Consider the following 25,724-nt stretch of genomic DNA (forward strand, 5'->3'; position numbering starts at 1 on the left):
TTGGCAGCTGTAAGTTAAGCAAAGAAAATGAGGGGCCTATAAAGGGCAGGGTCAGTACTGTCCACATGAGTGTTCACCTCAGGATGTTGGCTGGCAGAGTCCCCGCTGAGAGTGATCTCGGACAATATTCTTTACGATGCATAAAAGGGAGGGCCAGCTGAGCCTGTAAGTTCAACCATGTCCCACAGAGTGTAGGGTACAACACTGGACACTAACATGAACATTCAATAGAGTGTGAGCAAAAAAAAAACACAACCTTGTTTCTTTCACAACAAAGGAAATGTCCCTAATTGGTGGTGGGTTTCACCAATGAAATACTTCCTCTGCTGTGGTATTGCAGGTGTCTTCCATGCACACCGCCAGTAAATTTTAATTGTAATCGCATAGGAAATGGGAAAAGGCAAGAAAGCAGAAATGGCGCACACTTCTGGATCCGCCATTGGGAATGGTGCATCATAGATAAAATTCCACCTTTCATGTGTGGTCTCTGAAGGCTCTCTATATGAGACGTTAAGTCTGTTCTCGTTACAGGTGTCGTCTTTATCCAATGTATGTGTTTCCAGCAATAACTATGTCTCTGGGCCAAATATTATTATGGGGTGGGGGTGGTACAGGTGGCTCACCCACCCTTGGTAGCGAAGTTGGCGTGGAGCCGGCCCAGCACACCCTGCAGCCATAATACGCTGCCAGCAGGATAAACAAGGGTCAAGTCAGACGTCCATCCCTCACTGGAGAGCAGATCCTGCCCTCGGGAGCTGCCATCCAATCCCTTTAGCTGGCAGCTCCATCAGTCCCGGCAACACGAAGGGCACATTAATTGGCGCTGCCAGGACTGCAAAAGTAGGAGCAAGAAGGCCCAATGGATCCCCGGAGCCAGGTAAATCCAGGGTCTTGGGCAGGGAGGGTTTGGGCAGTTCGGGGTGGAGAGATGGTGGGAGTGTTTGGGATGGGTTGGTTTAAAGCTTTGAACAGGTAGGAAGAAAATGGGGGGCTCTATCTTAGGGGGGGGGCAGAAGGGCAGAAGATGGAACCCCCTCTTCCTTCCCACCCTTTGAAAAGATTATTTTTAAAAATCAGGCTGCCCATTCCCACCTGACTGCCCATGCCATGCGTTTTATGGCATGGGCAACGTATTATCAGTGCCAATTAGCTTGGTAACAGGCCTAATTTACCCTTGATTAGCTATTTAAGTATGGCAGGCAGGCTGCCAATTTCAGCGTCCACCCACTGCCCGTATAATGGGTGTGAGCACGAGGGTGCCGGGAAGGTGGTGGGGTGGGCACCCGCCCTATTCTGTGGGCCCCACCCTGCCAAAAACATGCCCAGCGGGAGCATGTAAAATGCAGCCTTGCTTCAGTCAAGACATATGCCTAAAGCTCATGGACCCATCTCCCTATTATACCATGAAAATACACTCTGGACCCACCAGGAGATCATTAAGGAATCCCATCCCTACTGCACTGCAAAATAGTTTCTATGTTTTCAAATAATTAACTCCATTCCTTTGATGCCAGCCTTTCGCTCAATAGGCAGTTGGTTAGGTAGCTAATGCAGCAGGACACGTACACAATGGGGCACCTTGTCCTCCATCACACAGATGTCACTATTTAATAAAAGCAGGAAGCACACTTGAAGCCGAGTCTAATCTGGAGTAATCTATGGTTTAACCCAAAAATAAAACAAGAGCCCATTTTGTCTGGCTCTTTCTGCTGCATCAGACTTAGTTGTTTTTTGATGCTTCACCAATTGTGCTACCGCTAACATTTGTACATTTATTTGTTGGATTAGCTATGCCCTCTGGATAAACTGTGGTTCACATTTAATCCAAAAGCTACCCAACATTTGTCAGCTGTGAAAACGGATAAATTACGTTAAAAAAAAAATTAAAATAAGACTCTTTTCGATATTTAATTTTGGTGACATCTGTTTTAGTTTGAAATGTCAAATATCTGCAATATTTTGCTGTTTACTTGAAAGGTACAGTGAATAACTGATACTCCACATTTAATAGGATTATAAGCTTCAGAGAAGTATAGCTGTAAAGAGGAATGCTATGAAAGTGGAAGTAACTTTGGTATAGAAATACATTGTTGTATTTATTTTAAGGAGAGAGCCCTGTAGTTGACGAGGAAAGTGTACATTTTTACACAGTGAAAGAGAAACCAAATTGGTCATATCCCCAAAACCTGTTGCCATGTTCTCATTTCAATTTCGGCTGGTTCAACTGGCGGCATTCACACCAGAAGGTTGTGCATTCAAAAACAACTCCAGTGCAATACTGAGGGAATGCTGCCCTGTCAGAAGTGCTGTCTTTCAGGTGGGATGCTAAAGCAGAGCACCTGTGAACAGAGCAGAAGAGATCTGATGGAGGTATTGGAAGAAGAGCTCTTCCGGTATTCTGGTCAACATTATTCTCAAAACCAACACTAGCAATAAAGTAGAACCAGTAACAGACTGAATGCTCATTCATCAAATGTGCTTGTTTGTGGGGCCTTACTATGCACATATTTGGTTTTGCCTAAATAAAAGCAGGGACTGGGTATCATGGCCAGGACTTCCCCCTTGTCGGGCAGGCTGAGCAGGGGGTGGGCGGGAGAGGTCGGGAAGCTGACTGCCGCCCGCATTCAGGGCCAGACTATGATTTCACACTGGCGAGCCAATTAAGGCCCACCCAGCGTGAAATGCGTGCTTCAGTGCTCAGCGCTGCCTGTCTGTGGGGGGGGGTGTGAGGGGGTTGGAGGAGGGCAAACGCACAAGTTCGCGCATGCGCACAACTGCGCACAGGAAAAGCTCCCTGAGGTACCGAGCTGCCTCAGGGAGATGAAGAGTTTTGAAAGTTAAGAATAAAGATTTTTAAAATGTTAAAAAAAACATGTCCCCGCTCATGTGACTCTGTCACATGAGCAGGGACAGGTTCGAAATTAGGATGACATTCCTTTTTAAATCGAAACCTTGACCCGCCCGTGGCTGAGGTTTCGCAAAATTGCAAAGGCCGCTTGGCCTTTTCTCCTGCCCGCCAACCGTGAGGTTAATTTTAAACAAAAACAGAAACAGAAATACCTGGAAAAACTCAGCAGGTCTGGCAGCATCGGCGGAGAAGAGCACAGTTGACGTTTCGAGTCCTCATGACCCTTCAACAGAACCGATGCTGCCAGATCTGCTGAGCTTTTCCAGGTATTTCTGTTTCTGTTTTTGTTTTGGATTTCCAGCATCCGCAGTTCTTTGCTTTTATCTCGTAAGGTTAATTTAATTCAATGACATTGTTAATGGCCTTAATAGGCCTTTTAATTGTCTGCGGACGGGCTGCCATCTCCCGCGCGTGCCCACCGAGCGAAATATTGCGCGATGAAGTCGGGACACTTGCCCGATGTCATCGTGCGTCATTTTACACTTGAGCGGGTCGGGCGTGCGCCAGCCCACTGAGCGATAAACCCTGCCTCTTAATTAACTTAATGGTGGTGAAATAGTGGGTGCCTTAGCATGTGATAAGATTCTGTATAAATGCTGGTTCTTTTTTAAAAGTAGTTTTGTTTTAATATTTACAATAATAACTGAAGTTTTGCACTTACACCAGCTGAAATCCAGAACTTAGTGAATAAGATTAAGATGAGCGTTTGTAAAAGTCTGAATTCAGGGTATTGATTTGTAAGGTGCACTGAAATCAATCCTTAGCTTATACATTAAATGGCACAGCAGGTTTCTGTAAAGATAAACAAATGAAACAAGAACCTGCATTCACATAGCACCGTTAACTTAGAACAATGTCCAAGGGCATTTCATGGAAACATTATCAGACAAAAATGTATGCAAAGCCACAGGAGGAAGTATTAGGTAGTGTGAAACAAAAATAAAAATACCTGGAAAAACTCAACAGGTCTGGCAGCATCTGCGGACATCCGCAGTTTTTTGCTTTTATCTTAGGTAGTGTGAACTTGTTTGAAGAAATGAAAGGTTCAGTTGAGTAGTACTGATTTGGCCCTCGCTTCGAGAAAGCTTTATAACTAAAACTACATCTTAAGTTAATCTTTAATAACTCTTACTGTACAGTTCCAGCCGGGCAGAAAGTGTAAAGAATGCTATTGCCTTTAACCCTTAGGTTGTTGGCGTCTCTGGGGAACTCCAGGACCCAGGTTGAGTCAATTAAACTAAGCATTGTGGTGTGATCCACTTGAGCCGTGGCATTGACCAGATGAAGGGTTTATTCTCTTTTTGGACAAACATTCAAAACACCAAATCAGCCCAAACGCTTTGCAAGATAAAAGGCAAGAGGAACCATCCCCTCAGCGGTATTTTCAAGATTAAATAAAACAAATTTCATGCCGCACATATAGGATTGATCACTAAGCTGTATTTTCTGCAAGCAATCACTTAGAAATCTGTACATTCTAATCTTTACAGCACGCAGATTATTTGACCTGAAATCCAGTATCAGTGGTGAGCTAAGATTCTGAGAGAATGCTGTTTATGACCAACCCACTCTTTACCTGTCCAGGCAGCTTACTCTGACTTAACCAAGCATATGTCTTCACCAAGATGAGCTAGAGGACAAGTTATCTCTTGTCTAAGTTACTAAAGATCACTGTTGTCTAGGGGAGAAGTAGAAAAGTGTTAGAGATTCCTGCTTCAGTTCTAATTTGTTCTGGACGTCTTGAACTCATTCCCATCTTTTACGGACAGGATTTAGGTTTCTTTTAAAAAAAAAACCTGTAGGGGGTGACACTGAGTTGTTTCAGTATCAACAGAACGGGAAAAAATACAAGTTCCTCACAGCACCATAACCAAGTTACAAACAATAATAACTCTGTGCAGTCCAGTGACATTACATAAATCACGATGCAACTGTGAATGTCAATTCAAAAACAAAAATACCTGGAAAGACTCAGCAGGTCTGGCAGCATCTGCGGAGAGGAACACAGTTAACGTTTCGAGTCCGAATGACCCTTCAGCAGAACTAAGTAAAAATAGAAGAGAGGTGAAATATAAGATGGTTTAAGGAGGGGTGGGACAAGTAGAGCTGGATAGAGGGCCAGTGATAGGTGGAGATAACCATAAGATGTCACAGACAAAAGGACAAAGAGATGTTGAAGGTGGTGATATTATCTAAAGGAATGTGCTAATTAAGGTTAGAAAGCAGGACAAGCAAGGTACAGATAGCTTTAGTGGGGGTGGGGTGGGGGGAAGGAATCAAAAAAGGCTAAAAGGTAGAGATAAAAGAATGGATGGAAATACATTTAAAAATAATGGAAATAGGTGGGAAAAGAAAAGGGTGGAATGTTGAAATGGCAAGCGACAGGGAGGTCTGGGTAATGCCTGCAGACAGACCGAAGGTGTTCTGCAAAGTGGTCACCCAGTCTGCGTTTGGTCTCACCAATGTAGAGGAAATCGCATTGGGAGCAACGAATGCAGTAGACTAAATTGAGGGAAGTGCAAGTGAAATGCTGCTTTACTTGAAAGGAGTGTTTGGACCCTTGCACGGTGAGGAGAGGGGAAGTAAAGGGGCAGGTGTTGCACCTTCTGTGGTTGCATGGGAAGGTGCCGTGGGAGGGGGTTGAGGTGTAGGGGGTGATGGAGGAGTGGACCAGGGTGTCCAGGAGGGAACAATCCCTGCGGAATGCCACCAGGGGAGTGAAGGGAAGATGTGTTTGGTGGTAGCATCATGCTGGATTGGCGGAAATGGCGGAGGATGATCCTTTGAATGCGGAGGCTGGTGGGGTGATAAGTGAGGACAAGGGGGACCCTTTCATGTTTCTGGGAGGGAGACGAAGGTGTGAGGCGGATGCGTGGGAGATAGGCCGGACACAGCTGAGGGCCCTGTCAACCACCGTGGGTGGAAAACCTCGGTTAAGGAAGAAGGAGGACGTGTCAGAGGAACTGTTTTTGAAAGTGGCATCATCAGAACAGATGCGACGGAAGCGAAGGAACTGAGAGAATGGGATGGAGTCCTTACAGGAAGCGGGGTGTGAGGAGCTGTAGTCGAGGTAGCTGTGGTAGTCGGTAGGCTTGTAATGGATATTGGTGGACAGTCTATCACCAGAAATTGAGACAGAGTGATCAAGGAAGGGAAGGGAAGTGTCAGAGATGGACCATGTGAAAATGATGGAGGGGTGGAAATTGGAAGCAAAATTAATAAATTTTTCCAGGTCCAGACGAGAGCATGAAGCAGCACCGAAGTAATCATCGATGTACCGGAGAAAGAGTTGTGGGAGGGGGCCGGAGTAGGACTGGAACAAGGAATGTTCCACATTCCCCATAAAGAGACAGGCAATGTCAATTATTGACTCTATATCCTGTGTTACCCAATGGTCATGGAAGGCTTCAAACGGGCAGTGCATGCTCACTTTCTGGGGCACACAGGGACGGACAATGCCGCAAAAGAAAAGCATGCAGCCAGAGGACCCCCATACCCCATGAGGCACACCCATCTTGGACATACAAATTGCTGTTTTAACAAAGTTCAGGAGCAGGTCCCCGAGAAGATCCCCCAGTGTAGCAAACTCCCCTCCCACCCCCAACATGGAGGAGGACAAGCCTGCAAATGAGTTAGCCGGGCAAATGTAGGGCGCAGGGTTTCAGCTTTTAACGAAAAGTGTGGAAATGAAATTTGTGACCCATACGACGAGCTTCTCATATTGCATCTGCATTGGCCGGGTAATATACCGGCAGAGATTTGTTTTCATTCTTAACACATGAATGTTTTTAATCTGTGGTTAAAATTGCAACAGCAGCTGGTTGCTGAGATGTGCAATGACTCTGTGCAATCCTTGTCTTTTATACCTTTAAGGCTGCTGTTGTTGCAAAATAATGCCCGTGACCTATGACCCAGGATCGTCCAGTGCGTGACACACTGCAACATTGTGGTGCTCAGATGTGTTCCACAGAGGCCGCTCAGTGGAACAACCACAGCCAAAGATTCTTAATAACATCATCTTGAGGGACTTATAAAACAATTCTAATTATACCTTAAAACAGTGATTTATAAATTATGCTTCCCATTCCAGTGCACTTCTATAGCTAGGCCTGTCCTGTATCTTGGCTGCGTCTCTTCATTAAACCATGAACGGATCTGGGGATGATTTCTTTTCATTTTTTTTTCTTTCAGTACCATTGGATCGTCACGTGTGTTGAAACTTAATTCCGAAAAGATTTAAGGACATGTTGCTTTAAGGGTGTATTCTGGGAATGTGCTGAGAAAGAAACTTGGATTAATGAGCAAATGTTTCTATATAGGTCACTCAGGATTAGGGTTTTATGCTGTTTATTGTTGATGTTCTGCTGATTGGGAAATCTTGGATATTTTTTATGAGTGGCTGGAAATCTCCCAGCTTTTGAAAGCATCCTGAAATCTGGGCCAAGTAAGTGTGGGAATCTGTGGATGGGAAACATCTACATTTTTGCTACTCAGTGTATCGTATTCCAAAAGATACAGAATGAGACCTTAAATTAATGGTTTTCTGATACAGCTGCTTTTCAATTAAAAATGGCAATGGACTTTTTGGCTCCACAACATAAAGCAGAGGATGAGCATGATTTATTGTAAATGTTGCTCATTTGAAAGTTATTACAACAGCATGTTTTTAAGAAAGATGCCTTGCTGTGCTATCAACACAAAATAAGTTTTAAGAATTTATTTTACTAAATAACTAAATCGCACTGTCTGAGAAGGTTGTAGAAGCAGGCTTCAATAGTAAACTTTGGAAAAGAATTGGGCATATAAAATTGAAAAGGATTATATAGAAAGAGCTGGCGAGGAGGGTGGATAGCTCTTAAAAAGGGCATGATGGGTCAAATAGTCTTTTTTTTAATTTGTTCATGGGATGTGTCATTGGCTGGGCCAGCATTTACCGCCCATCCCTAAGTGGCCTTGTTCAGGGGGCATTTGAGAGTCAACCATTGCTGTAGGTCTGGAGTCACATGTAGGCCAGACCAGGTAAGGACAGCAGATTTTCTTCCCTAAAGGACATTAGTGAACCAGATTGTTTTTACAGCTATCAGCAATGGTTTTGTTGTCATCATCATCAAACTTTCTAGAGAATTCAAATCCCACCATCTGCTATGGTGGGATTTTAATCCAAGTCCCCATAGCATTACCCTGGGTCTACTGGAGTGCCACTCCAGTGACAATGCCACTATGCCACCACCACCTCTACTGTGCTGTGTGATTGTGTAAGCTTCACATTCATGGTAATGCGTGATATTGTACATTTTTAATTTTACTATGAAAGTTGTTTCATTTTGGGACTCAAAGCTGTTTAAAAAAACATGTGAAGTGGCTGAAAAACTCGTGAGGTGTGAGAATATTCTATACTTCAACTACAAACTACTTGTTACGATGTTGCTTCGCTCCATCAACTGTATTAAGTAGGCGTTTTAATTCATTCAGGTGGTCACAATTATGCACACACAAATCTTGGGTATAATGAGAAAACCTATATTTTGCAGCATCATTGTATACTGTAGTCAAAGGTTCATTTATGGCTAATTTTGCAAATGTTAAGAGTTCAGTGGCTTCCCTGGCCTGTCAATGTCTTACAATAATAATTTTTTGGGGCAGTTTCAGTTTAATTTTGGCTACCAAAAAAGGTATTTTTTGCAATGATCATATCATTACTGTCATTTAGAATATATTACAATACATTGGCGCTGTACATGACAGGCTCTATATTTGGGCGTCAGCGTATAATGATGTATAGTCACACCTGCAGCTACACTCTGCCACCAGTAAATGGGGCTTCATAAGCTTCAGAAGGTGCTGATCCCATATCTAAATCTATAGTATCATAATTATGCACTGAAGGAAGTTCACGTTGGCCTGATTTTCCTGAGACAAAGCCACAGGAGATCCACTTGTTTGTAAAAATTGTGCCATTGTGTTCGTATCCATCTTTGAATAATCAAATATGGATTTTTTTTCTTAACACTGAGTATTTGGCTATGCAATAACAACTGTGGTATTCAACATTTTTCTGTGATTGATGCAGACCTGATCCAGTACTTCTATATTCAAAATAGCCCTTAAAGTTGATAAAGCTGTTCAAAAAGCATACATGATTCTTGGCTTCAAAACTAGACATAGAGTATAGTAGAAAGAAAGTTATGTTAAAACTTTCACTGGTTAGGCCTCACATTGGTATTATGCCAAATTCATGGCATTGCAGGGAGGAACGTAGGAACTGGGTAGGCCATTTAGCTCATCGAGTCTGTGCCACCATTCAATGAGTTCATGGTTGACCAATGACCCAACCTCACGCCTCTGCCCCATTTCCTTCAGATTACATATTAGAAAGGAAGTCAAAACCTTGAAGAGAGCACAGAGGAGATTGATTAGAATGGTACCAAGCATGTGGGATGTCAGTTATGTGGAGAGACCAGAGAAGCTGGGATTATTCTCCTTACCGCAGAGAGGATCAAGGAGAGATTTGGGATAGAGGTGTTCAAAGTTAGGATGGGTTTGGATAGAGGATAGGGAGAAACAGTTCCTACTGGCATATGGGTCAGCAACCAGAGGACAGATTTAAAATAATTAGCATAAAAGCCAGAGGGGAGTTGAGGATTCTTTTTGCACAGCGAATAGTTATGATTTGGAATACACTACTTGAAAGGGTATTGCAATTGGATTTGACAGTAACTTACAAAGTCAATTGGATTTCTACTCAGAAAGGAAATATTTGCAGGGCTACAAGGAAAGGGCAGGTGAAAGCAACTAATTATATCTCTTTCAGTGAGCCAACAGAGGCATGATGGGCTGAACGGCCTCCTTCTGTGCTGTATGATTTCCTAAAGAACATGCGACAACATAACGAAGCAATTTTGATTAAAGGAAAGTCCTGCAAGTACTGGAATTTGAACATAAAAAAGAGGCAAATGGCTTTGAAATGGCACAACATTTCCAGTCGAGAAAAATCATTTGGATGTGAGGTTCTGCTGAAGACAATATATCATGAAAGTTGACTCATCTTTTCTCTTTTCAGAGATTGACGCAGATGTTATGTACAACCAGAATTTTTTTTTTAAAGCACAGATAAACTGAAAGGCCAAATGTGTCAGACATAGGCCATGTATTGGGGGGGATGGTGGCATAATGGTAATGTCACTGGATTAGTAATCCAGAGGCCCAGGCTAACGCTTTCGGGACATGGGTTTAAATCCCATTACAGCAGCCAGTAAAATTTAAGATCAATTAATAAATCTGTAAGATAAAGTTAGTCTCAGTAATGGTGACCATGAAGCTATCATCAGTTGTCACTAAGACCCATTTAGTTCACTAATGTTCTTTAGGGAAGGAAATCTGCCGCCCTTACCTGGTCTGACCTACATGTGACTCCAGACCCACAGCAATGAGGTTGACTCTTAACTGTCCTTTGAAATGTTCAGTTCAATGGCAATTAGGGGTGGGCACCAAATGCTGGTTTTGCCAGTGGTGTCCACACCTTGTGAAAGAATAAAGGGGAAAATGTTGCATGTTCATAGCAGCAAAGATGATGCTTCTGCAAGAATAAACAAATAACATTTATAGTTAAAATGCACGTTTAAGGATTAAAGAAAAGTAACATATAGGTAACAGGCTATAACTCTGAAGTTTGAAAAAAGGCTTTACATTATCTGCAGTCACAGTCTGATGTGCGGTTTACTGTGGGTATTGGTTTTAGCACCTTTACAATCACATGTGGAGGGAGTCAGATGGCTCCCCTCATTCCCCTTGCCACGTTTGACCACAACAGGTTTTTTGTTAAAATGGATATCCTTTCCAGTTCCGTGAGTCTTTAACTGTTTGTGTGCTGCAGCCGTAAATGACATGATCAGCCAGGTTTTCTTGAGTTTTTACACAGAAAAGAAGATAGTTTTTATGTACTTAACCGATCTAAGTAAAAATAAATTTTAAAAATGCACTAACACACACTCAAAGTTCACATGCACACAAATAGATTACAGAGTGGGGAGGATAGTTTAAGTAATTTAGAGTCCAGTAAAACTAATGGTTCTTGAAGACTGGTGACTCAGTTGGCTTCAGGTTGACCTCAGCAGTCCTGGTGCTTTCAGTGTTGAAGTGGTTTAAAGTTGTAGGCGGATGATTTATCTGTTCTTCTGGAGACAGCAGCGCTGAGTTAAGTTATTTTTAAAATCTCCTTTTGCCACATCAGGGTAGTCAAAATCAGCAAAACATTCAAAACTTGCAAGTTGAGGAGGGAGGGAGGGAGAGAGAGAGAGAGAGAGAAAAAGAAAGAAAGAAAGAGAGCGAGGAAAGGAACCCACTCAGGATCTTGTTCCTTCAGTATTCAGTTGCTTGTTCTTTTCTGCAGAGAAAGCAGATGCTCAAACCCACAAAAGGTTGCCTTGTCACATGACCTTCTCTCTCCAACTAACCAGACTCAAATATGGTCATGGTTAGTGTATTCCAGTTACCGTGATTAGATCATAGCTGGGAATTCCCATCTCAGCCAGCGCCCTATTGTGTCTACTGCTTTGTCTCCACCCAGTTGAGCACCCAGGGGATTGTCTGGATGCTTTGCTAATGGAATAGGAGATAGACCCCATTCATCTCCTCCAAGGCAACTATTCCTGGTGCAGCTTTGCTGACAGGTTATCTCCCCTTCAATAGTTTTGGAATGCAGAAAGTACAATAATGCAAATGTGCAGCCATCTTTGACTGTGATTCCAAGTCACAGAACTTTAAAAATAAATCAATTAGTAGTTTCCAGCCAGTAAACTCAAGAATTTTTTTTTTAATATAGAAAGCATGGTTTCAAAGGAAACCCATTAGTTTCTGCTGATAATTAAGTTGCTAATTTCTCACCCACTTTTCCAGAGCCACCTCATCCAATTCAGGGCCACAGAGCCTATCCTGATTGGCAATGGGTGCTAGGCAGGGAACACACAGGACAGAACACCAGTCCATCAACATGGCACACACAATTTACAGAAGCCAATCCACATAACCAATACAGGTTCAGACAGCAGGAGGAAACAGGAGCACCTGGAAGAAGCCCACACAGACATAGAGAGAAAGTGCAGACTCCACACAGACAAACACCCGAAGTTAGGATTGAACCTGGGTCCCTGGAGCTGTGAGGCCGCAGCTCTAAACACTGCACCACCATGCCACCTGTTACTAATTCCTAATCAAATGAATTCATCTCACTAACAATGAAGGGCTCTCAGAGCAAAAGCAGTGTCAATGCACAAGAATCAAATTTTAACACATTGCATAAGTGAATACAGCTTTGGTTGGGGAAAATGAACGATCACTGCGAAGTATTATGACACGGCCAAAGGTAAAAGCTGAGTCCTAGAGGGAATCCCTCTCTCAATCCTAGAGGGAAACTTGAAACAATTGTCATAATCCATTTTTGCAAATTGTATGTTTTAAGATGCAGGCTTTGAATTCAGTAATAATAAGACCACCAAGTCTCAAGAGGTGTTTTTTAATATAAAACTAAATTAAGCATTTATTAATTTAACAACAAATTAACCACATACACATGGCTACAAATTCCTATTATAATAACTTTTGAACAAATCCCCAAATTATCCACTCCCAGTTAAATCTCCGCCAAGGCAACAGTAACCCATAAGGGAGAGTTTTCTCCCCATTGAGGGGGCTGGGCGGGAGCAGGCACGGGTAGACATGCTGCCATTTTATGTGGGTGGGCCCGGAAGCATGCGCGCGAAAGAGCGCAGAAATCTCCCTGAGGCACAGAGACAATGTAAAATAAAGGATACAATTATAAACGGGGTGCAGGAACAGAGGGACCTGGGTGTATATGTGCATAAATCATTGAATGTGGCAGGACAGGTCGAGAGTGTGGTTAATAAGGTACACAGCATCCTGGGCTTTATTAATAGGAGCATAGAGTATAAAAGTATGGAGGTTATGTTAAACTTGTATAAAACATTGGTTTGGCCTCAGCTGGAGTATTGTGTCCATTTCTGGGCAACACACTTTAGGAAGGATATGAAGGCATTATAAAGAATGCAGGAAAAATTCATGAGAATGGTTCCAGGAGTGAGGAACTTCAGTTAAGTAGATTGGAGAAGTTGGGATTGTTCTCCCTGGAGAAGAGATTGTTAAGAGAAGATTTGATAGAGGAATTCAAAATCATGAGGGGTCTGGACAGAGTGGATAGCACAAAACTGTTCCCATTGGTGGAAGGATGGAGAGCCAGAGGGCACAGATTTAAGGTAATTGGCAAAAGGAGCAATGGTGGCATGAGGAAAGCCTTTTCCACGCAGTGAGTGGTTAGGATCTAGAATGCTCTGTATGAGAGGGTGGTGAAGGGAGGGTAAATTGGGACTTTCAAAAAGGTAATAGATAATTATCTGAAAAATAAATATTTGTAAGATTCTGAGGTAAAGGCATAGAAACATAGAAACCTAGAAACTAGGAGCAAGAGTAGGCCATTCGGCCCTTCGAGCCTGCTCCGCCATTCATTATGATCATGGCTGATCATCCAACTCAATAGCCTGCTCCCGCTTTCTTCCCATACCCTTTGATCCCTTTCACCCTAAGAGCTATATCTAACTCCTTCTTGAAAACTTACAATGTTTTGATCTCAACTACTTTCTATGGTAATGAATTCCACAGGCTCATCACTCTCTGGGTGAAGAAATTTCTTCTCATCTCAGTCCTAAATGGTCTACCCCATATCCTCAGGTTGTGACCCCTGGTTCTGGACACCCCCACCATCGGGAACATCCTTCCTGCATCTACCCTGTCTAGTCCTGCTAGAATTTTATAGGTTTCTATGAGATCCCCCCTCAATCTTCTGAACTCCTACGAATATAATCCTAATCGACTCAATCTCTCCTCATATGTCAGTCCCGCCATCCCAGGAATCAGTCAGGTAAGCCTTTGCTGCACTCTTTCTATAGCAAGTACATCCTTCCTCAGATAAGGAAACCAAAACTGCACACAATATCCCAGGTGTGGTCTCACCAAGACCCTGTACAATTGCAGCAAGACATCCCTGTTCCTGTACTCGAATCCTCTGGCTATGAAGGCCAACATACCATCTGCCTTCTTTACCACCTGCTGTACCTGCATGCTTACCTTCAGTGATTGGTGTACAAGGACACCCAGGTCTCATCGCACATTTCCCTCTCTCAATTTATAGCCTTTCAGATAATAACCTGCCTTCCTGTTTTTGCTACCAAAATGGATAGCCTCATATTTATCCACATTATACTGCATCTGCCATGCATTTGCCCACTCACTCAGCTTGTCCAAATCACACTGAAGCATCTTTGCATCCTCCTCACAGCTCACCCTCCCACCCAGCTTTGTGTCATCTGCAAATGTGGAGATATTACATTTAATTCCCTCATCTAAATCATTAATATATATTGTGAATAACTGGGGTCCCAGCACCGATCCCTGCGGTACCCTGACTACCGACGTCAGACTGACTGGTCTATAATTCCCTGTTTTCTCTCTGCCTCCCTTTTTAAACAGTGGGGTCACATTAGCTACCCTCCAATCTGTAGGAACTGTTCCAGAGTCTATAGAATCTCAGAAGTTGACCACCAATGCATCCACTATTTCTAGGGCCACTTCCTTAAGTACTCTGGGATGTAGGTTATCAGGGCCCGGGGATTTATCGGCCTTCAATCTCATCAAGTTTCCCAACACCATTTCTCTACTAATACTGATTTCTTTCAGTTCCTCCCTCTCACTAAACCCTGTGTTCCCCAACATTTCTGGTATGTTATTAGTGTCCTCCTTTGTGAAGACAGAACCAAAGTATGTATTTAGTTGGTCAGCCACTTCTTTGTTCCCCATTATAAATTCCCCTGTTTCTGACTGTAAGGGACCTACATTTGTCTTCACCAATCTTTTTCTCTTCACATACCTATAGAAACTTTTACAGCTTACTCTCATATTCTATTTTCCCGTTCTTAATCAATCCCTTTGTCCTCCTTTGCTGAATTCTAAAGTGCTCCCAATCCTTGGGTCTGTTGTTTTTTCTGGCCAGTTTGTACGCCTCTTCCTTGCATCTAATACTATCTCTAATTTCCCTTGAAAGCCATGGTTTGGCCACCTTTCCTGTTTTACTTTTGCGCCAGACAGGAATAAACAATTGTTGCAGTTCACTCATGCGTTCTTTGAATGTTTGCCATTGCCTATCCACCGTCATCCCTTAAAGTAACGTTTCCCAATCCATCATAGCCAACTCGCGCCTCATACCATTGTAGTTTCCTTTATTAAGATTCAGGACCCAAGTCTCAGAATCAACTACGTCACTCTCCATCTTGATGAAGAATTCTATCATATTATGGTCACTCATCCCCAAGGGGCCTCGCAGAACTCGATTGCCAATTATTCCTTTCTCATTCCACAATACCCAGTCGAGGATGGCCTGTTCTCTCGTTGGTTCCTCAATGTATTGGTTCAGAAAAACATCCTGTATACACTCCAGGAATTCCTCCTCTACGGTATTGTTATTAATTTGATTTGCCCAATCTATATGCATATTAAAGTCACCCATAATTACAGATGTTCTTTTATCACATGCATCTCTAATTTCCTGTTTAATGCAATTCCCAACATCATCACTACAGTTTGGGGGTCTATATACAACCCCCACTAACGTTTTTTGCCCCTTAGTGTTTCTCAGCTCTACCCATACAGATTCCACATCGTTGGAGCTAATAGCTTTCCTCGCTATTGCGTTAATTTCCTCTTTAACCAGCAATGCAACTCCACCGCCTTTTCCTTTTTGTCTGTCCTTCCTAAGCAGGATATTGGCACTAGGCGAATTGCTTCTTCAGAGGACCAGCACAGATATGGTAGGCCGAATGGCCTCCTTCTGTGCTGTAACCATTCTGGCTGTCAGTTATTATGCTTCAGGACATCATGTAATCACTGTACAACTTTGAGTGGAAATAGGGCAGAACTCAACTACCAGAATTGGAAACCAGCATTAACTGTTTACTCAAAGAGTCAGAATAGACATTTGCCGGTTTAATCAATGTGGCTCATTTTGGATAAACATCAATCAGTTCCAATTCTAGAGAGCTTCAATGAAATTTGAATTCTGCTCTATATTTCTAATAATGATTTCCTGTCATATCTCTAATAGAATAACTTGAAAACCAAAAGGCCTATTGCAGAATAACCTGTTTTTCTTTCTCACATTAGAATCCCTGGAGGAAGGTATAGGCCACTATCTATCCTTCCTGGACTCTATCAGTAATTCCCAATAACTCTGCAGATTTCAGTCTGTTTCCAATGATGGAAATTCAAGGATAATTTGGATAATAAACTAAGCAAAATTTACATGTGTGTACACCTTTTATAAGATCTCTCAGCATTTCACATTGTAAAATTGCGTACAGCATTTTAAAGCATTCTATAGCTATTCACTGTCACTAGCTGCCTAACCTAATGACACATGATACAGTGGAAAGTCCTGTAACCTTGTTCTTGGCATTTTTCTTCTATATATTAAAATGCCTAATCAAACTTTTTGGAAGTGTTTTTACAATGTGTTATGCAAATCTAATCATTTTGATTAATTTTCTACTCACTTCTAATTAAATGAATTGACTACTTAATTGAGTCTATCAATTTAAATTTGGATGTAAAATTTCATTAGCTTCTGTGGAATGCTAGAAGCGAGATGAGGTAAGAGATACAGAACCGGATCAGCAGGGTTGGGACTGCTGTAGTTCATACCTTGTTCAACAAGAGTGCCCATGTCACTTTCATGCCACCTGAACCGACAATTTTATTCACTTTTAAGTATTTTTTTTCCCTAATTATCCCCCCCGTAGGTAACTTTGGAGTATCAAGGTGTTTGGAGGGGTTGGACTGAGTGAATTTCCATGACATTTTGGCCTAGAAATGCAACAACATTACAGGCGCATAGAGTGTTCAACGTGGCAGGTGGCATATACATGCCCATTTGGCACCAGATGTGCCTCACCTATCATGTTGATGAAGTCTCCCACCTAGCTCCAGGACCCATGGTGGAAATGGGCACTAGGGGCTGGATTTTTAGCCCCTGACCGGGCCGAAAACAGCATCGGGCAGGGGCCGAATTCCGCACTCCCAGCCTGCATGCTAGTCCTGTGGCTCCACCCTACCCACTGGCAATTTTCCCAGAGCCAGTATGGGGAAGGGTTGTTGGGGGGGGGTGGTTTTTGTGGGAGGCTGGGTCACCCAGCCACAAGCAACAGGAAGCTATTGACCCAATTAAAGGCCCATTAATGGAGGCAAAGCGGGATTTCCCGGCCTGGAGGAGGCCTTCCAGCAGCAGACCCTGGGGCATAAAGGCCCTCCCTGCCTATTTGGGTACATCTGCAGCCTCAGGCCGCTCTGTAGATAGGCTCCACCTACCTAGTGTGGTGGTCCGGCAGCAAAGGCCACATTAAGTTTGAAAAAGTTGGGGAGATGATGCCTCCATTTTGAAGACCCTCTCCCTGCTGCCGCTTTGAAGCTGGAAGGCCAGTGATTGGCCCTCCAGCTTCGAGATCCCTCCTGCCATCCTTAACCGAACAGCAAGTCCACGCTCATTGCTGCCTTGGGGAAAATCACATTGAGTGACTGTTACCCCACAGTACAGGCCTCTGACCCACATTTAAACCTGAAGCTAGGGATCAGAAACCTCCAGGGAAAACCCTGCCCTCAGCATTTTGTATATGCAAATAGAGGCCTGTAACAGCCTCCTCTACAGTGATTGACATCAATATGCTCTGTACATACTGCAGCTAGTATTCTTGTGTGTTTGGCAACCAAACCAAGAGTCCAGAAACGGAATACTGGAAGCTTCCTCCGGAGATCTAAGTTTGCTTTTTATTAACTAAACACATTGAGGAGTCAGGAGGAAGAGAGTTGTCTCTTTCCATTAAATTTTTAGGCCGCTTTTTCCTACAGCTCACACTCCCCCCCTCCTGATTAAAATCCCTCCCCCGCACCCTTTGCCCACCATTGACCCTCAACACCAAACCTGCAACCCCCTCCACCCCCACCCCTCCCGTGTCTGGTGAGCTGTGTCTGCTTCATTGAGTGCGCGCAGGCCCAAGTGGAGCGCAATCCAATTTCGAGAGTCAATTTTAGGCTGGGTGGTGCAGCGAGACTTTCACTTCTGGAACAGAGCTAATAAATCCAATTCAGAGACAGATGAATTGCCAGTCTATTCTTTCAGGTTGTCTGCTGAGGCTTCTTTCTGAGTCAAGTTTGGGGCGGTCTTAATCTAGCTCCCAGTGGGTGTGAGGCCACAGCACAAAATGCCCTCGCAATACAATACAATTGGAACTAATTGGGCAATCTTACTCACAGGGGTCATAAGGTCACACAGTGTGGGAATGGTAAAGTTGCAGTGGTGTGGCTGGCATGGTTGGGGGAGGGTGGATGGTGTGAGTGTGGGAGTATTTTTCAACTGTTCAGATTTACATAGTTTTGATCCAGCAACATCGTAATCTTGTCTTTCCATGTTTCCTCCCTCAGGCTGATGTATAAACATTGAACAATCCAAGCACGACAAACCATCAGACACCCAACTTACAGTGAATGGTGGGGAACCAATAGACCACAGCTATACTGCTGACGCTGTGCTGCCAGTCGTCAGGACCTCCCAAATGTTGGCTAAGTAAAAAGTGAAAGTCACCGCAGTCCCAGAGAACCATCGGCTGCTCTCTCATTAGAGAGAGAGAGAGAGAGAGAGACGACTGGTGGTGGGTTTAACCTGAGGGTCACCACACCTTATTAGTCGCAGACTGACAATAGGACAGTCTGCTAACTTTTAAAAGTTTAACCAAAATAGGCTGTAAAGTTCCCTGCAGATCCTTTGCACTTGCCTGAAATTTAGTTGTGCAGTGAACTCAACTGTGGTTGGTGCAAAGTTAAAACAGCATGAGACTAACTCCTGAAGGCAGTGTTACATCACTTGACTTATGCCACACATTGAAAGTCCCCTAAAACTAATTGAGGATTAGCTCAGGCGTGCATTACTCATGAAAATATGTTTGCAGCAGCCACAAAAAGGAACGGTTACATCGTTAATAGCAGCAAGGTTTTGCTTAATGATTTTTGTTCTCTTTAACCCGTATCGCTGTTAATATAAGATTGAACAAATTGTTAGGACAGTCCAGTACTATGCCTGGCCTGCACCAAACATGACAATCTTGGTGCTGTCACTGAACACAAAGTAATAAAAAAAACATTCCACTGTTCTATTAGCCCTCACTCCATCAGTCATATATCCTAACCAACACTAACACATGCACACACACACACTCGAACACAAACACACATTTTCCACACATAAGCAGGCTAAAAAGAAAGAAAATTGTTCTTACTAATTACTTTTCCACAAAGCTCCTGTAAGTACGGTGCACAATTAGCTATTGGAGCCCGCAAAACTGGGGAAGGCATGTACAGGAAAATGTTTAAACTGTACCAAATCTAGCATTTGAATTCTTTTGAAGGCTGATATATAATACTCCCTGATGGCCCTGTAACTACCAGATATAATTTGATGCACCATGTCTAAAAGCCACAAAACATGATTGCTTTGAAAGTGTGCATTCATTTATTTAGCTGTAAACTTGTGAGACCAGCTGCAGAATTTCCAACAGCATGGCTGTCTGGAGTGGGAGGAAATGAGAGAATTAACTCTTTCAGCGCCGATCACTGCAATTGTATTCCTCCTTCGGACTTTATGATTTGTTGCCTGTTTGAGGATAGCACCTTTCGTGCACAACTGAAAATATCCTGGGTAATTCACAGATAGAAAACAGATGCCCAGCCTTGGAAAGAAGATTAGGAAGGATAACCAAAAGTTTAGTCAAAGAGATGGGAATGGAAGAGGCTATCAAGGTAAAAACAGTGAGATGAGAAGGATTAGGAGGTTAGGTGGGATTTCCAATCGTAGGACCAGGTTATCTGAAGGAATTGCCTTCAGGTGTGGGGTAAAGGGATTAGGAGGCTGAAGACAAGGGGCCAAAGTCAGGGAATGGAAATTTGAGGGGTGGATATAGAGTGCAGAAGATGGGGAAGGAAGAAGATCACTGAGATAGGTTCATTATCATTTGGTGGTTGCAGAAGAAAACTAATCATTCATCCAATCTTTAAAAAGCTCCAAATTGCCCCATGTTATCTTACAAATAGATAAGCCACAGATTGCAAGCCTCCCCCTGTTTAACATTCCTCATGCCATTATATTCAGTTCATTCATTTAACACAGGGGTCCTAAGGAGAGTAATGCATTTTGAAAGTGAAAAATGCAGCACAGGATAAGATTAAGGATACCTCTGACATGCCTTATTTATCTATGATACACATCTTTGTGCTGCTTATTGATTACCTTGTGTTCCCTATTGTTGAATTAATTACTATGGATGATACACTATTCAAAGTGCTGGAATTAGAGCTCTGCTGAAATTTATTGCTGATGAGGGCCACAAAAGACATCAAGGATATCTCAGCAATGACGGTGAGTTATGGGGTCCTTTCACAAGTGTGAATGACACAGGCACTTGTTAGTTATGATGCTCCTCCAGCACAAGTGAAAGAGCGTCTGGACCTCCCTGTCACCGGTGAGATAATCTGTTTATTCTGGGAGGGAGGGAGGGAGGGAGGGGGAGGGGGAGGGGGAGGGGGAAGGGGGCTGATGAGATGATCTCAAGGGAAGACAGTTAAATGGTAATTCACACATGTAGAATAAATATCATTCTTGTTTCATACATAAAGCAGAATTGTCACTTACCCTGAAAATAAATTATGTTTTCTGATTTGCTAGGTTAATCTATTTCTTTTTATATTTTTTGAGAAAAAAAATGGGATTTCTAACTGATTAATATCCAGCCGCAAACTATATCGTTGACTGAGTTCTGTGGCCTATCAGCCAAGTAGTAAACTAATTAAAAAGCTTTGCATTTTATAATAATTGACTTTCCACTATTTATGACATTTTGAATACAGAGCTCTTTTTTTCTCTTTTCCTCTCTAACTAAATGACAGCACCCACAACTGATATATTACAATAACTTGCCTTGACATTTGCTGCTGGGCTATTTGCACACATTAATCAACAGTGCTTTGTTTTCACATTTCTTAAATCTTTTCTGTCACTTTTTTAAAAAAAAATTTCCAGCCAAACACGGGCTATCAGATAAATGATTGAAGGTGTTGATAAGAGGATTGTGATCGAGATTTTTTTTGCTTCTTGCATTCTTTCCTTGGTTTTGTGGAGGGGACAGGGTGTCCACTGAGACCTTATCCAGGAGCAGATTTCAAAAAAAAAGAAAAGGGCAAAGATATTCTCTAGGCCTGAGGACAGGCCAAAAAGGTCAGGACATCTCACAGACCCTTTTTAGCCTCTTTGTCCAGCACTAGACTGAGTTGCCCTTTATGTTTGGAGGGCACAATGGGGTCTTTTTCAAGCTATAAACAGCCAGAAGAACTCCACAGCATGATTGTGGGTAAGGTTTGATTCCATCATTGCTCTTTAGAAAGCCTGTGTTTGCTTTGCATGCAATATCCAATTATATTGTGTTTTACATACAAGACATTTAGATCGAATGTTTAAAAGGAGATATTAGTAGCAAGTTTACAAGACACGTGTTGTAAAATCCTCTATGCTCTTTCATTTGTACCTGCCAAACTGCACAGATCATGAATAACAATTAAAAATACAATTCTTAACTTTAATCAGAAATCTTACATAAGCCAACGTTTCAGTCAGTCCTATTGATGTTATTTGATATTTTCAATCTCTAGATGTTATTCTCCACAGATAATTTGAACAGTCTGCTACTAAACAATTTATACTGAAAGGTTTACAACAGCAGTTTTGAGCAGTTCCTTTGGTTGTTTTGGTGTCTATTTAACCACAGACCATAAATACTGTGTATTTGAAAATGATGCATATTACAACATACAATAACATCTTTAAACTAAGAAGCTTGTTAAAGTTCTTTAAAACTTTCCTTCACCATAATATTGTCTTGGTGCAAATGTCCAAACATTTTTTATAAATTTAGTTTCTCACATGTGGGAGGCAAACTGTGCAAAGACATTGTCCATTCCCACTTTGTGTGGAGGAACCACCCAACATCACTCTGAGTGAATGCCCAATGTAACCTGAAGCCAAAAAGCCTTAGGTTCAACCAGTGGCCTGTACTGAATTACAGCACAGAACAGAATGTCAGACTAACATTAGCAACCAATATTGTTTTGTGGTTTGTGGACATAGAGGATTTTTGTTAAGGCAACAGTTGGATATGATCAATGACATAAGAACATAAGAAATAGGAACAGGAGTAGGCCATTCAGCCCCTCAAGCCTGATCTGTCATTCAATGAGATCATGACTGATCATCTTCTTCAACACCAATTTCCTGCACTATCCCCTTGATGTTTTTAGTATGCAAAAAAATCTATCGATCTCAGTCTTGAACAATGACTGAGCTTCCACAGTCCTATGGGACAGAGAATTCCAAAGAATCACCACCGTCTGAGGGAAGAAATTCCTCCTCATCTCAGTCCTAAATGGCCTCCCCCTTATCCTGAGAGCAGAATGACATCAGTGCCCTGGACTGAAAACACGGTTGGGGGAGAGGTGGGGGTGTGTGTGGAATTGAGAGAAGGCTTGTAGACTTGATTGCAACCCAGTAACTCCATGTGTAAAAGGCATTGGTGAGGAAATCACGTAGGGTACGGCTATGATGTTCTCTAGAAGCCTACAAGCACTCAGTGCCGAGTTGCACAGTGAAAGAAGGGTCCCTGAGACAAGGTACTGAAGATTGACTGATGTTCATAGCATGGAATTCTTAAATCAGTAATTGTTATGAAGAGAGTTGGGGGAGGGGATGAGGAATCAGAGTTCTCTGCTGAGGCTTGGGGGCTCGTTCTCCTTAGAGCAGAGAAGGTTAAGGGGAGATTTAATAGGACTGTTCAAAATTCTGAGTATTAGAGTAAACAAGTAATGAGCTGTTCCCACTGGGAAGGTCAGGAACCCAGAGGACACAGATTTAAGATAATTAGCAAAATACCGGAAAGGAGATGAGAAGAAATTGTTTATGAACCGAGTTGTTCTGACTGGAATGCGCTGCCTGAAAGGGTGGTGGGAGCAGATTCAGTAGTAAAGTGCTAAAGGGAATTGGATATATGATTGAAAAGAAAACATTTGAAGTGCTTTGGGGAAAGAGAAGAGGGATTACAAATTGGACAACTCTTTTAAGGGGCCTGCACAGTCACGATGGGCCAAATTACCTACTTCAATACAATTCTCAGATAAGTACAGAAGATAAGCTTTTAAAAAAATGTGATTTAATCAAGTCTGTCCAGTAAAATATGTTTCTGACTATGTCTGCACTTGGGCTCCAGGACCATTGCTGGTGATTGTTTGGTCCATGTACTTGGAAATGTGGCCAGATAACTGGGGCATGCTGATTGAGAAAGCATAAACTTGTTTTTATACAGTGTTGAAAATTACCATTCATTCTGTAACTTTCAAAAATTAGCCTGCACCCAGTCCACCAAAGTAGCATTGCCTGTTAAAGTTAATTTGACATTTGTTTTGTGCTGGGCTGAAGTCTGCATTTGACATTCGCAGTTTTGTGAGTAATGTGTTTTATCAGCGTCCAAGGAATGTTTGGCATCAGAATGTGCTGACATTTGTCTTTCCTAATTTGACCATAATTGTGATGAAGACCCATAATTGAGGAAAGAGGGTGTAGAAAGCACAATTACACCCTGAGAGGTGTCATTTGCTCAAGTGTGGGCTTTGTTTTGACAAATCCACACTTACAGAGAAGAAAAACACCAATCTGCTGTTGATTGAAACTGGCCAACATTTGTGTGCATTTGTCTATCTGGTGATTAAGTGTAGGAGGGCCACACTCTTTAATGTAGCATGTGTGTGTCATTACCTCCACCTAAGTCTAAGCTTTTTTTGAGAGGCTGGGAATTATTGGCTTTTACATCTACAAGAAATAAGCTGAGTAAAAGCACATGGGAAATATTATTTATCATATAACAAACCACACCAATTTGCATTTATATAGCACCTGGAATGTAATGAAATGTCCCAAGGTGCTTCACAAAAACAATGTTTAAAAAAAATTTGACATTGAGTTACAGATGGAGATATTAGGACAGATGACCAAAAGCTTGGTCAAACAGGTAGGTTTTAAGGGTTATCTTAAAGACAGAGAGTTTTAGGGGGAGAATTCCAGAATTCTCGGGCCCCAGCAGCTGAAATCTGCTTGCAGATCCTCGTGGTATAAATTGCTGAGTGCCTCCCTCTGGAACATTCATGTCAGGAGAGTACACACTCCCAGCACAACATTTTCCATCTATTAATGCTACAGATGGAGGATCACAGATTGGGGGCATGATATAGCTCGATGTGCAGTGCCAGTGCGTGCCAAGAGAGGGCGCAGTGAAACCTTTGCCCTCCAGTATGACCAGGGCCACTCTTTCGTTGTGTGTGAATGAGTCAAATTCAGTTTATAGTACGTGAGACTTTGAAGCAGAGTTTTAGCCATTCCATCCATTTTCCTGTGCAAACTGCAAATCAAAGTTCTTGGCCGAAGAACGAAATCTGTCCAGAAATTGGCAACACCAGTGAATCCATCCCAGCTGCCCAAGACATCTATGCAGCAAGCCAGAGTGGTCTGTTTTTTTTATTACCCAAGGATGCTGGTGCTGTGACGCATGTCTTGCATAAGCTATGGTATGGATTCTGCAACTGAAGAAGAATATGAATACACACAGTTCTTTCAGAATGAAAGTTTCACACTAAATGAGACCAATTTTAACCTAACTCAACCAGCCAGAAAGCCACAGGATTTGGTATAATGTCCAATGTTGCATTAAACACATCCATTGACTCTAATGGAGTGTAACATTGGGCAGGATGTAAAGCTAGGGTTGCATCTGATCTTGTTAACCTCCCATTGGGACATTAGGTTAAAATTGATTCTACTTCTGTTGTAAAATAGCAGACACCTACTGGGAAGCCCCCTACCAAAGAGGAAAGCCCCCCTCTTTAGGTGGATCTGAAGACCTGGGAGCTCAGCAGCTTCACCTTGATGTTGTTATCGCGTGAGCACTATAAGCTGGAACTGCTGAGAGATACCAGAGCTAAATAACTGGGAGTTTACAAGGATGCGCTGAAGCTGCAAAGCTCAGAATTTGTGCTGCCTTGCCTATCAATGACACTGTGTGCAGTTCTACAAATATTAAATGGTCAGAAAATCAAGGTCGGTGTGGGCCTCAATGCCCACCCTGCAATTTCAGTGAGCACAGATGCTCACCAGTAATGCAAAGTCATAAAATTACCTCTTGGAATAGTTGCTTTACAGGAATTGACTGTGGATTACTCACCCCAACGGCATTGGAAACTAAATGTTCCATTTCTGGTGCTCTGGAAGCAGGGTTAGATTACGTTGTTTGTTTCTCTGGATTGGTTCAAGAGAGGCTGAACTAGGATCCTCTCAAAAGTCAAACTATTTAAATATCTACAGCGGACACCCTGCCCTGATTGACCTTCTGCACTGGTAGCTGACCAGCCCTCTCCTGCATCACAGCAGCACTTAAAGAGCTGCTGTTACTGTTTAAAGGGCAGTCAGTTGTTGTGTGGCCAGACACCAAGTTTATATGAGAACCTTTTCAATTTAATTGAGCTTCATAGAGGAAGCAAAAGGAGTGAAACTGTTTTTTTTTTTGCCTGCTGCAGCTCCAAAAGGGCAGCAGCAGCAAATCCAGAAAAGTGCGAACTAAAA

At 42.5% G+C, this 25,724-nt stretch overlaps 1 long non-coding RNA gene across 1 annotated transcript; it reads right to left on the minus strand.

Annotated features, from left to right (window-relative positions):
- Positions 1-1,937: 1,937 nt before the first annotated feature.
- On the minus strand, positions 1,938-25,426 carry LOC144668184 (uncharacterized). Its single transcript, XR_013573443.1, has 4 exons — positions 25,327-25,426; positions 10,299-10,484; positions 3,570-3,700; positions 1,938-2,339 (listed from the first exon to the last, which is right to left on the minus strand). It is a non-coding gene; the product is annotated as an uncharacterized LOC144668184 (long non-coding RNA).
- Positions 25,427-25,724: the final 298 nt, after the last annotated feature.

This window comes from Cetorhinus maximus, chromosome 26 (genome assembly GCF_964194155.1).
Source record: "Cetorhinus maximus chromosome 26, sCetMax3.hap1.1, whole genome shotgun sequence".
Classification (NCBI taxonomy): Eukaryota; Metazoa; Chordata; class Chondrichthyes; order Lamniformes; family Cetorhinidae; genus Cetorhinus; species Cetorhinus maximus.